The 12,858-nt window shown below is 46.4% G+C and overlaps 5 non-coding genes across 5 annotated transcripts; all 5 read left to right on the forward strand.

Annotated features, from left to right (window-relative positions):
• Positions 1-2,295: 2,295 nt before the first annotated feature.
• trnav-aac (transfer RNA valine (anticodon AAC)) lies at positions 2,296-2,368 on the forward strand. The gene has a single exon. It is a non-coding gene; the product is annotated as a tRNA-Val (tRNA).
• A 2,658-nt stretch (positions 2,369-5,026) lies between these two features.
• trnav-aac (transfer RNA valine (anticodon AAC)) lies at positions 5,027-5,099 on the forward strand. Its single transcript has one exon. It is a non-coding gene; the product is annotated as a tRNA-Val (tRNA).
• A 2,639-nt stretch (positions 5,100-7,738) lies between these two features.
• Positions 7,739-7,811, forward strand: trnav-aac (transfer RNA valine (anticodon AAC)). Its single transcript has one exon. It is a non-coding gene; the product is annotated as a tRNA-Val (tRNA).
• Positions 7,812-10,469: 2,658 nt separating this feature from the next.
• On the forward strand, positions 10,470-10,542 carry trnav-aac (transfer RNA valine (anticodon AAC)). The gene has a single exon. It is a non-coding gene; the product is annotated as a tRNA-Val (tRNA).
• Positions 10,543-12,204: 1,662 nt separating this feature from the next.
• Positions 12,205-12,286, forward strand: trnal-aag (transfer RNA leucine (anticodon AAG)). Its single transcript has one exon. It is a non-coding gene; the product is annotated as a tRNA-Leu (tRNA).
• The last annotated feature ends 572 nt before the right edge of the window (positions 12,287-12,858 follow it).

Genomic DNA, 12,858 nt, shown 5'->3' on the forward strand with positions numbered 1-12,858 from the left:
CGTCTCTGAAAGACCTCATTTGGAAGGTGTCTGTCGTTATTCAACGTGCGAGAATTGGCACCAGAGATCCTGAATCATGTTTTGGAGCAGTTCGCACGTTAGTGGCTCATTCAATCAGCAACAGCAATGAAAGAAATTACACTCTCAGAGGAACCTCTGGACCTGTGCTTTCATAGCGTCGCTAGTATTAAGGTGCGCCCCGAGATCTAAGCCACGTTGGAACTGAAACGGAGGAATCGACAGAGAGACTACAGAATGACATCGCATCCGTTTGGTTTTCTTTGGTTTTCACTGACGAGCAGGAAAATGTAAACGGGAGGGCGACTGGGGAAGTGTGGCAGTTGCAGCTCTGGTGAAACTCCTTCTTTGTGATTCACTCAGCAACCAGAGACGTGAAGGTGACTCAGGCGTGTGAGCTCTTCACATCGTGAACAAAAAGCAATCAAGGGCAGTTAGCACCTCTTCCGGAGTGGGGGTGGGGTGAGGTAATTACCTTTTGACTTCTGTTCCTATGTTCAGAAACTGCCTTTTAGATTGAGGTGAAAAGAAACTGCATTTCTAAAAAGCACCATGGAATTTGTTAAACTTTATTGAGTCGCTTCTCATCGATTCTCACACAGGTTTCCAACTCAGTTGGTATCCATGAGGCTCATGTCCAGGTGTGAACATCTCTGCAGTAAATTGCACGGTGTAGGTAAAAGGCAAGGAAAGTGGCATCTCGAACCGGCCCCCAGGTCAGACCTTCCTCACGATGCAATCTGTCGTTCTCGGATTGGAATGCGACCTCCGGTTTTAGGGTGGAACTTTCTTTGGGAACCTTATTCTGCAAAACAGACACAGTGACTGAAACTATGCTGCTCGGTATGATTTGGGACACGGCCTGCTCAGCTTTGTGCATTTTCCCATTAGTCCAGTGTGTTTCATGTTCCGTGTAAACGTGAAAGTTGTCCTGTTTCGAGCAATGCGTGAAATCATTTAGCAAAGCAAGAATACGAATTGCAGGAATGTCAAGCAGCTGATGGTAATTTGACCCAATCATAACCGATCATATATTTTCACGCACTCACAGATACATTTGTAGCTGAATCCAGTCTGAGAAGATAGACTCAGCTTACCAGTGATTTTTGTCTGGATTGATGGGCTTTCATTATCTGCTGAGAAATTGATATTGCAGACGGGCACATCCGAGCAGCTGTTCGAGTCGGAGAGGGATCATAGAACCCTTTTCACGTGAGTTTGCATCTGTTGTTATGCAGGAGCACAATTGGAATTGCAAGAAAATGACGACTTGGGCGTGTTGGTAGTGTGGCCGAGCGGTCTAAGGCGCTGCATTAAGGCTCCAGTCTCGACAAAGGCGTGGGTTCGAATCCCACCGCTGCCATTTCCTCTGCACCGCTCCATCAGCAGTGCTTGTTGAAACGCTGCTTCGATCCCTGCTGCATTCCTGTTTAAAACAGATGATAAATGGATTTGCTTCCCGGTGTGTGAAAGTGGCGAATTTTCCAAAGTGTCTGCGCGCGGAAAATCGCTAGCATCTCTGCTGTTGCTTTCTGTTCCAGCCAAGTTCAGCTTTTACTGGAACCGAATGGAGACTGTTATTTCATCGCTGTTGCGAAACAGAGTCCTACGGTGACTCGACTCGCCGACATTCGGTTTTCTGGCCAATGGGAAAATCGTTCCAATCGATTCCAATGTCATACGTTATTGAATTTCTCCCACTTTCTTCATTTCCGTCCTGGAGACATCGGAAGGGAAAGGTAATCTAATCGAGACTGCGATTGGTGAAATTCACTTTTTATGGCCCATTCTTATTATGTTCTTTCTTTGTCACTTTGCAGCATTGTCTGGGAAGTGGTGGTGCACTCAGGCTCCAGTATGTTTGAAAGCGTAGTTTGGAATTGCCCTGTTGTTAGTTGAGTGATTACTTTATGGCTCATGCCCCCGGACTGTCTCACATTTAGCATTCATGCTCGCTGTGTCTGAAAATGCATTTGGTTTTCCAGTTTTGTTTGTGTTCCGTGTTAAATGCTTTCTGTTTTGCGATTCGCTCAATACATTACGAATTAACAGGGTTTCCGAGGTAACTTCCAGCTGCAGAAATCCTCAACTGAGAATCTGGGAAACTTTCACGGAGTATGGTCAGTCGGAGCAAAAGTAAGGATGTCGTTCGTTTCTGCAGTGTTTCACAATACTACCTTTCCCGTGAGCAGTCGAACAGACGAAATGTGAAAGGAAGAATGGCTTCAACATTCAGTGCTGGATGCCACTGAGCCCCAGCAGAGGCGGCAGAGGCCTGTTTCTGTAGTGTAGTGGTCATCACGTTCGCCTAACACGCGAAAGGTCCCCAGTTCGAAACTGGGCAGAAACTGCTTTGTTCTTTAACTGCGGACTTTTGCATGGACAAGAACGGAGCTTACTTGCTTGCTTTCCCATCTGCAAACCTGCCTTCGAGTTTGCTTCAAGAAATCTGCTCTCGTAGTGAAATGCAATGCAGTTCCATTTACTAACAGTGCAAGGCATTGTAAAGTTTTTCTCCAACCTGGCTCTGATCATATGCCATTTTGTTTGAGAGTGTAGTTACCCCCTTCTGATCCTTCCACGAAAAGCATTACCGCATTTGCATTCCTTGCGCAGGCGGCCCGGTTCAAAGACAGGGAAGAAGCCGAATCGCTGGTGTCACAATGCACCACGGATTCCTGAGCTAATCTCTCTGTCAAATGTATCCCAAAGTCGTCTCTGAAAGACCTCATTTGGAAGGTGTCTGTCGTTATTCAACGTGCGAGAATTGGCACCAGAGATCCTGAATCATGTTTTGGAGCAGTTCGCACGTTAGTGGCTCATTCAATCAGCAACAGCAATGAAAGAAATTACACTCTCAGAGGAACCTCTGGACCTGTGCTTTCATAGCGTCGCTAGTATTAAGGTGCGCCCCGAGATCTAAGCCACGTTGGAACTGAAACGGAGGAATCGATAGAGAGACTACAGAATGACATCGCATCCGTTTGGTTTTCTTTGGTTTTCACTGACGAGCAGGAAAATGTAAACGGGAGGGCGACTGGGGAAGTGTGGCAGTTGCAGCTCTGGTGAAACTCCTTCTTTGTGATTCACTCAGCAACCAGAGACGTGAAGGTGACTCAGGCGTGTGAGCTCTTCACATCGTGAACAAAAAGCAATCAAGGGCAGTTAGCACCTCTTCCGGAGTGGGGGTGGGGTGAGGTAATTACCTTTTGACTTCTGTTCCTATGTTCAGAAACTGCCTTTTAGATTGAGGTGAAAAGAAACTGCATTTCTAAAAAGCACCATGGAATTTGTTAAACTTTATTGAGTCGCTTCTCATCGATTCTCACACAGGTTTCCAACTCAGTTGGTATCCATGAGGCTCATGTCCAGGTGTGAACATCTCTGCAGTAAATTGCACGGTGTAGGTAAAAGGCAAGGAAAGTGGCATCTCGAACCGGCCCCCAGGTCAGACCTTCCTCACGATGCAATCTGTCGTTCTCGGATTGGAATGCGACCTCCGGTTTTAGGGTGGAACTTTCTTTGGGAACCTTATTCTGCAAAACAGACACAGTGACTGAAACTATGCTGCTCGGTATGATTTGGGACACGGCCTGCTCAGCTTTGTGCATTTTCCCATTAGTCCAGTGTGTTTCATGTTCCGTGTAAACGTGAAAGTTGTCCTGTTTCGAGCAATGCGTGAAATCATTTAGCAAAGCAAGAATACGAATTGCAGGAATGTCAAGCAGCTGATGGTAATTTGACCCAATCATAACCGATCATATATTTTCACGCACTCACAGATACATTTGTAGCTGAATCCAGTCTGAGAAGATAGACTCAGCTTACCAGTGATTTTTGTCTGGATTGATGGGCTTTCATTATCTGCTGAGAAATTGATATTGCAGACGGGCACATCCGAGCAGCTGTTCGAGTCGGAGAGGGATCATAGAACCCTTTTCACGTGAGTTTGCATCTGTTGTTATGCAGGAGCACAATTGGAATTGCAAGAAAATGACGACTTGGGCGTGTTGGTAGTGTGGCCGAGCGGTCTAAGGCGCTGCATTAAGGCTCCAGTCTCGACAAAGGCGTGGGTTCGAATCCCACCGCTGCCATTTCCTCTGCACCGCTCCATCAGCAGTGCTTGTTGAAACGCTGCTTCGATCCCTGCTGCATTCCTGTTTAAAACAGATGATAAATGGATTTGCTTCCCGGTGTGTGAAAGTGGCGAATTTTCCAAAGTGTCTGCGCGCGGAAAATCGCTAGCATCTCTGCTGTTGCTTTCTGTTCCAGCCAAGTTCAGCTTTTACTGGAACCGAATGGAGACTGTTATTTCATCGCTGTTGCGAAACAGAGTCCTACGGTGACTCGACTCGCCGACATTCGGTTTTCTGGCCAATGGGAAAATCGTTCCAATCGATTCCAATGTCATACGTTATTGAATTTCTCCCACTTTCTTCATTTCCGTCCTGGAGACATCGGAAGGGAAAGGTAATCTAATCGAGACTGCGATTGGTGAAATTCACTTTTTATGGCCCATTCTTATTATGTTCTTTCTTTGTCACTTTGCAGCATTGTCTGGGAAGTGGTGGTGCACTCAGGCTCCAGTATGTTTGAAAGCGTAGTTTGGAATTGCCCTGTTGTTAGTTGAGTGATTACTTTATGGCTCATGCCCCCGGACTGTCTCACATTTAGCATTCATGCTCGCTGTGTCTGAAAATGCATTTGGTTTTCCAGTTTTGTTTGTGTTCCGTGTTAAATGCTTTCTGTTTTGCGATTCGCTCAATACATTACGAATTAACAGGGTTTCCGAGGTAACTTCCAGCTGCAGAAATCCTCAACTGAGAATCTGGGAAACTTTCACGGAGTATGGTCAGTCGGAGCAAAAGTAAGGATGTCGTTCGTTTCTGCAGTGTTTCACAATACTACCTTTCCCGTGAGCAGTCGAACAGACGAAATGTGAAAGGAAGAATGGCTTCAACATTCAGTGCTGGATGCCACTGAGCCCCAGCAGAGGCGGCAGAGGCCTGTTTCTGTAGTGTAGTGGTCATCACGTTCGCCTAACACGCGAAAGGTCCCCAGTTCGAAACTGGGCAGAAACTGCTTTGTTCTTTAACTGCGGACTTTTGCATGGACAAGAACGGAGCTTACTTGCTTGCTTTCCCATCTGCAAACCTGCCTTCGAGTTTGCTTCAAGAAATCTGCTCTCGTAGTGAAATGCAATGCAGTTCCATTTACTAACAGTGCAAGGCATTGTAAAGTTTTTCTCCAACCTGGCTCTGATCATATGCCATTTTGTTTGAGAGTGTAGTTACCCCCTTCTGATCCTTCCACGAAAAGCATTACCGCATTTGCATTCCTTGCGCAGGCGGCCCGGTTCAAAGACAGGGAAGAAGCCGAATCGCTGGTGTCACAATGCACCACGGATTCCTGAGCTAATCTGTCTGTCAAATGTATCCCAAAGTCGTCTCTGAAAGACCTCATTTGGAAGGTGTCTGTCGTTATTCAACGTGCGAGAATTGGCACCAGAGATCCTGAATCATGTTTTGGAGCAGTTCGCACGTTAGTGGCTCATTCAATCAGCAACAGCAATGAAAGAAATTACACTCTCAGAGGAACCTCTGGACCTGTGCTTTCATAGCGTCGCTAGTATTAAGGTGCGCCCCGAGATCTAAGCCACGTTGGAACTGAAACGGAGGAATCGACAGAGAGACTACAGAATGACATCGCATCCGTTTGGTTTTCTTTGGTTTTCACTGACGAGCAGGAAAATGTAAACGGGAGGGCGACTGGGGAAGTGTGGCAGTTGCAGCTCTGGTGAAACTCCTTCTTTGTGATTCACTCAGCAACCAGAGACGTGAAGGTGACTCAGGCGTGTGAGCTCTTCACATCGTGAACAAAAAGCAATCAAGGGCAGTTAGCACCTCTTCCGGAGTGGGGGTGGGGTGAGGTAATTACCTTTTGACTTCTGTTCCTATGTTCAGAAACTGCCTTTTAGATTGAGGTGAAAAGAAACTGCATTTCTAAAAAGCACCATGGAATTTGTTAAACTTTATTGAGTCGCTTCTCATCGATTCTCACACAGGTTTCCAACTCAGTTGGTATCCATGAGGCTCATGTCCAGGTGTGAACATCTCTGCAGCAAATTGCACGGTGAAGGTAAAAGGCAAGGAAAGTGGCATCTCGAACCGGCCCCCAGGTCAGACCTTCCTCACGATGCAATCTGTCGTTCTCGGATTGGAATGCGACCTCCGGTTTTAGGGTGGAACTTTCTTTGGGAACCTTATTCTGCAAAACAGACACAGTGACTGAAACTATGCTGCTCGGTATGATTTGGGACACGGCCTGCTCAGCTTTGTGCATTTTCCCATTAGTCCAGTGTGTTTCATGTTCCGTGTAAACGTGAAAGTTGTCCTGTTTCGAGCAATGCGTGAAATCATTTAGCAAAGCAAGAATACGAATTGCAGGAATGTCAAGCAGCTGATGGTAATTTGACCCAATCATAACCGATCATATATTCTCACGCACTCACAGATACATTTGTAGCTGAATCCAGTCTGAGAAGATAGACTCAGCTTACCAGTGATTTTTGTCTGGATTGATGGGCTTTCATTATCTGCTGAGAAATTGATATTGCAGACGGGCACATCCGAGCAGCTGTTCGAGTCGGAGAGGGATCATAGAACCCTTTTCACGTGAGTTTGCATCTGTTGTTATGCAGGAGCACAATTGGAATTGCAAGAAAATGACGACTTGGGCGTGTTGGTAGTGTGGCCGAGCGGTCTAAGGCGCTGGATTAAGGCTCCAGTCTCGACAGAGTCGAATCCCACCGCTGCCATTTCCTCTGAACAGCTCCATCAGCACAGCTTGTTGAAACGCTGTTTCGATCCCTGCTGCATTTCTGTTTAAAATGGATTTGCTTCCCGGTGTGTGAAAGTGGCGAATTTTCCAAAGTGTCTGCGCGCGGAAAATCGCTAGCATCTCTGCTGTTGCTTTCTGTTCCAGCCAAGTTCAGCTTTTACTGGAACCGAATGGAGACTGTTATTTCATCGCTGTTGCGAAACAGAGTCCTACGGTGACTCGACTCGCCGACATTCGGTTTTCTGGCCAATGGGAAAATCGTTCCAATCGATTCCAATGTCATACGTTATTGAATTTCTCCCACTTTCTTCATTTCCGTCCTGGAGACATCGGAAGGGAAAGGTAATCTAATCGAGACTGCGATTGGTGAAATTCACTTTTTATGGCCCATTCTTATTATGTTCTTTCTTTGTCACTTTGCAGCATTGTCTGGGAAGTGGTGGTGCACTCAGGCTCCAGTATGTTTGAAAGCGTAGTTTGGAATTGCCCTGTTGTTAGTTGAGTGATTACTTTATGGCTCATGCCCCCGGACTGTCTCACATTTAGCATTCATGCTCGCTGTGTCTGAAAATGCATTTGGTTTTCCAGTTTTGTTTGTGTTCCGTGTTAAATGCTTTCTGTTTTGCGATTCGCTCAATACATTACGAATTAACAGGGTTTCCGAGGTAACTTCCAGCTGCAGAAATCCTCAACTGAGAATCTGGGAAACTTTCACGGAGTATGGTCAGTCGGAGCAAAAGTAAGGATGTCGTTCGTTTCTGCAGTGTTTCACAATACTACCTTTCCCGTGAGCAGTCGAACAGACGAAATGTGAAAGGAAGAATGGCTTCAACATTCAGTGCTGGATGCCACTGAGCCCCAGCAGAGTCGGCAGAGGCCTGTTTCTGTAGTGTAGTGGTCATCACGTTCGCCTAACACGCGAAAGGTCCCCAGTTCGAAACTGGGCAGAAACTGCTTTGTTCTTTAACTGCGGACTTTTGCATGGACAAGAACGGAGCTTACTTGCTTGCTTTCCCATCTGCAAACCTGCCTTCGAGTTTGCTTCAAGAAATCTGCTCTCGTAGTGAAATGCAATGCAGTTCCATTTAGTAACAGTGCAAGGCATTGTAAAGTTTTTCTCCAACCTGGCTCTGATCATATGCCATTTTGTTTGAGAGTGTAGTTACCCCCTTCTGATCCTTCCACGAAAAGCATTACCGCATTTGCATTCCTTGCGCAGGCGGCCCGGTTCAAAGACAGGGAAGAAGCCGAATCGCTGGTGTCACAATGCACCACGGATTCCTGAGCTAATCTGTCTGTCAAATGTATCCCAAAGTCGTCTCTGAAAGACCTCATTTGGAAGGTGTCTGTCGTTATTCAACGTGCGAGAATTGGCACCAGAGATCCTGAATCATGTTTTGGAGCAGTTCGCACGTTAGTGGCTCATTCAATCAGCAACAGCAATGAAAGAAATTACACTCTCAGAGGAACCTCTGGACCTGTGCTTTCATAGCGTCGCTAGTATTAAGGTGCGCCCCGAGATCTAAGCCACGTTGGAACTGAAACGGAGGAATCGACAGAGAGACTACAGAATGACATCGCATCCGTTTGGTTTTCTTTGGTTTTCACTGACGAGCAGGAAAATGTAAACGGGAGGGCGACTGGGGAAGTGTGGCAGTTGCAGCTCTGGTGAAACTCCTTCTTTGTGATTCACTCAGCAACCAGAGACGTGAAGGTGACTCAGGCGTGTGAGCTCTTCACATCGTGAACAAAAAGCAATCAAGGGCAGTTAGCACCTCTTCCGGAGTGGGGGTGGGGTGAGGTAATTAGCTTTTGACTTCTGTTCCTATGTTCAGAAACTGCCTTTTAGATTGAGGTGAAAAGAAACTGCATTTCTAAAAAGCACCATGGAATTTGTTAAACTTTATTGAGTCGCTTCTCATCGATTCTCACACAGGTTTCCAACTCAGTTGGTATCCATGAGGCTCATGTCCAGGTGTGAACATCTCTGCAGTAAATTGCACGGTGTAGGTAAAAGGCAAGGAAAGTGGCATCTCGAACCGGCCCCCAGGTCAGACCTTCCTCACGATGCAATCTGTCGTTCTCGGATTGGAATGCGACCTCCGGTTTTAGGGTGGAACTTTCTTTGGGAACCTTATTCTGCAAAACAGACACAGTGACTGAAACTATGCTGCTCGGTATGATTTGGGACACGGCCTGCTCAGCTTTGTGCATTTTCCCATTAGTCCAGTGTGTTTCATGTTCCGTGTAAACGTGAAAGTTGTCCTGTTTCGAGCAATGCGTGAAATCATTTAGCAAAGCAAGAATACGAATTGCAGGAATGTCAAGCAGCTGATGGTAATTTGACCCAATCATAACCGATCATATATTTTCACGCACTCACAGATACATTTGTAGCTGAATCCAGTCTGAGAAGATAGACTCAGCTTACCAGTGATTTTTGTCTGGATTGATGGGCTTTCATTATCTGCTGAGAAATTGATATTGCAGACGGGCACATCCGAGCAGCTGTTCGAGTCGGAGAGGGATCATAGAACCCTTTTCACGTGAGTTTGCATCTGTTGTTATGCAGGAGCACAATTGGAATTGCAAGAAAATGACGACTTGGGCGTGTTGGTAGTGTGGCCGAGCGGTCTAAGGCGCTGCATTAAGGCTCCAGTCTCGACAAAGGCGTGGGTTCGAATCCCACCGCTGCCATTTCCTCTGCACCGCTCCATCAGCAGTGCTTGTTGAAACGCTGCTTCGATCCCTGCTGCATTCCTGTTTAAAACAGATGATAAATGGATTTGCTTCCCGGTGTGTGAAAGTGGCGAATTTACCCAAGTGTCTGCGCGCGGAAAATCGCTAGCATCTCTGCTGTTGCTTTCTGTTCCAGCCAAGTTCAGCTTTTACTGGAACCGAATGGAGACTGTTATTTCATCGCTGTTGCGAAACAGAGTCCTACGGTGACTCGACTCGCCGACATTCGGTTTTCTGGCCAATGGGAAAATCGTTCCAATCGATTCCAATGTCATACGTTATTGAATTTCTACCACTTTCTTCATTTCTGTCCTGGAGACATCGGAAGGGAAAGGTAATCTAATCGAGACTGCGATTGGTGAAATTCACTTTTTATGGCCCATTCTTATTATGTTCTTTCTTTGTCACTTTGCAGCATTGTCTGGGAAGTGGTGGTGCACTCAGGCTCCAGTATGTTTGAAAGCGTAGTTTGGAATTGCCCTGTTGTTAGTTGAGTGATTACTTTATGGCTCATGCCCCCGGACTGTCTCACATTTAGCATTCATGCTCGCTGTGTCTGAAAATGCATTTGGTTTTCCAGTTTTGTTTGTGTTCCGTGTTAAATGCTTTCTGTTTTGCGATTCGCTCAATACATTACGAATTAACAGGGTTTCCGAGGTAACTTCCAGCTGCAGAAATCCTCAACTGAGAATCTGGGAAACTTTCACGGAGTATGGTCAGTCGGAGCAAAAGTAAGGATGTCGTTCGTTTCTGCAGTGTTTCACAATACTACCTTTCCCGTGAGCAGTCGAACAGACGAAATGTGAAAGCAAGAATGGCTTCAACATTCAGTGCTGGATGCCACTGAGCCCCAGCAGAGGCGGCAGAGGCCTGTTTCTGTAGTGTAGTGGTCATCACGTTCGCCTAACACGCGAAAGGTCCCCAGTTCGAAACTGGGCAGAAACTGCTTTGTTCTTTAACTGCGGACTTTTGCATGGACAAGAACGGAGCTTACTTGCTTGCTTTCCCATCTGCAATCCTGCCTTCGAGTTTGCTTCAAGAAATCTGCTCTCGTAGTGAAATGCAATGCAGTTCCATTTAGTAACAGTGCAAGGCATTGTAAAGTTTTTCTCCAACCTGGCTCTGATCATATGCCATTTTGTTTGAGAGTGTAGTTACCCCCTTCTGATCCTTCCACGAAAAGCATTACCGCATTTGCATTCCTTGCGCAGGCGGCCCGGTTCAAAGACAGGGAAGAAGCCGAATCGCTGGTGTCACAATGCACCACGGATTCCTGAGCTAATCTGTCTGTCAAATGTATCCCAAAGTCGTCTCTGAAAGACCTCATTTGGAAGGTGTCTGTCGTTATTCAACGTGCGAGAATTGGCACCAGAGATCCTGAATCATGTTTTGGAGCAGTTCGCACGTTAGTGGCTCATTCAATCAGCAACAGCAATGAAAGAAATTACACTCTCAGAGGAACCTCTGGACCTGTGCTTTCATAGCGTCGCTAGTATTAAGGTGCGCCCCGAGATCTAAGCCACGTTGGAACTGAAACGGAGGAATCGACAGAGAGACTACAGAATGACATCGCATCCGTTTGGTTTTCTTTGGTTTTCACTGACGAGCAGGAAAATGTAAACGGGAGGGCGACTGGGGAAGTGTGGCAGTTGCAGCTCTGGTGAAACTCCTTCTTTGTGATTCACTCAGCAACCAGAGACGTGAAGGTGACTCAGGCGTGTGAGCTCTTCACATCGTGAACAAAAAGCAATCAAGGGCAGTTAGCACCTCTTCCGGAGTGGGGGTGGGGTGAGGTAATTACCTTTTGACTTCTGTTCCTATGTTCAGAAACTGCCTTTTAGATTGAGGTGAAAAGAAACTGCATTTCTAAAAAGCACCATGGAATTTGTTAAACTTTATTGAGTCGCTTCTCATCGATTCTCACACAGGTTTCCAACTCAGTTGGTATCCATGAGGCTCATGTCCAGGTGTGAACATCTCTGCAGCAAATTGCACGGTGAAGGTAAAAGGCAAGGAAAGTGGCATCTCGAACCGGCCCCCAGGTCAGACCTTCCTCACGATGCAATCTGTCGTTCTCGGATTGGAATGCGACCTCCGGTTTTAGGGTGGAACTTTCTTTGGGAACCTTATTCTGCAAAACAGACACAGTGACTGAAACTATGCTGCTCGGTATGATTTGGGACACGGCCTGCTCAGCTTTGTGCATTTTCCCATTAGTCCAGTGTGTTTCATGTTCCGTGTAAACGTGAAAGTTGTCCTGTTTCGAGCAATGCGTGAAATCATTTAGCAAAGCAAGAATACGAATTGCAGGAATGTCAAGCAGCTGATGGTAATTTGACCCAATCATAACCGATCATATATTCTCACGCACTCACAGATACATTTGTAGCTGAATCCAGTCTGAGAAGATAGACTCAGCTTACCAGTGATTTTTGTCTGGATTGATGGGCTTTCATTATCTGCTGAGAAATTGATATTGCAGACGGGCACATCCGAGCAGCTGTTCGAGTCGGAGAGGGATCATAGAACCCTTTTCACGTGAGTTTGCATCTGTTGTTATGCAGGAGCACAATTGGAATTGCAAGAAAATGACGACTTGGGCGTGCTGGTAGTGTGGCCGAGCGGTCTAAGGCGCTGGATTAAGGCTCCAGTCTCGGCAAAGGCGTGGGTTCGAATCCCACCGCTGCCATTTCCTCTGCACCGCTCCATCAGCAGTGCTTGTTGAAACGCTGCTTCGATCCCTGCTGCACTCCTGTTTAAAACAGATGATAAATGGATTTGCTTCCCGGTGTGTGAAAGTGGCGAATTTTCCCAAGTGTCTGCGCGCGGAAAATCGCTAGCATCTCTGCTGTTGCTTTCTGTTCCAGCCAAGTTCAGCTTTTACTGGAACCGAATGGAGACTGTTATTTCATCGCTGTTGCGAAACAGAGTCCTACGGTGACTCGACTCGCCGACATTCGGTTTTCTGGCCAATGGGAAAATCGTTCCAATCGATTCCAATGTCATACGTTATTGAATTTCTACCACTTTCTTCATTTCTGTCCTGGAGACATCGGAAGGGAAAGGTAATCTAATCGAGACTGCGATTGGTGAAATTCACTTTTTATGGCCCATTCTTATTATGTTCTTTCTTTGTCACTTTGCAGCATTGTCTGGGAAGTGGTGGTGCACTCAGGCTCCAGTATGTTTGAAAGCGTAGTTTGGAATTGCCCTGTTGTTAGTTGAGTGATTACTTTATGGCTCATGCCCCCGGACTGTCTC

The sequence above is a fragment of the Chiloscyllium punctatum genome, chromosome 13, assembly GCF_047496795.1.
Source record: "Chiloscyllium punctatum isolate Juve2018m chromosome 13, sChiPun1.3, whole genome shotgun sequence".
Taxonomy (NCBI): Eukaryota; Metazoa; Chordata; class Chondrichthyes; order Orectolobiformes; family Hemiscylliidae; genus Chiloscyllium; species Chiloscyllium punctatum.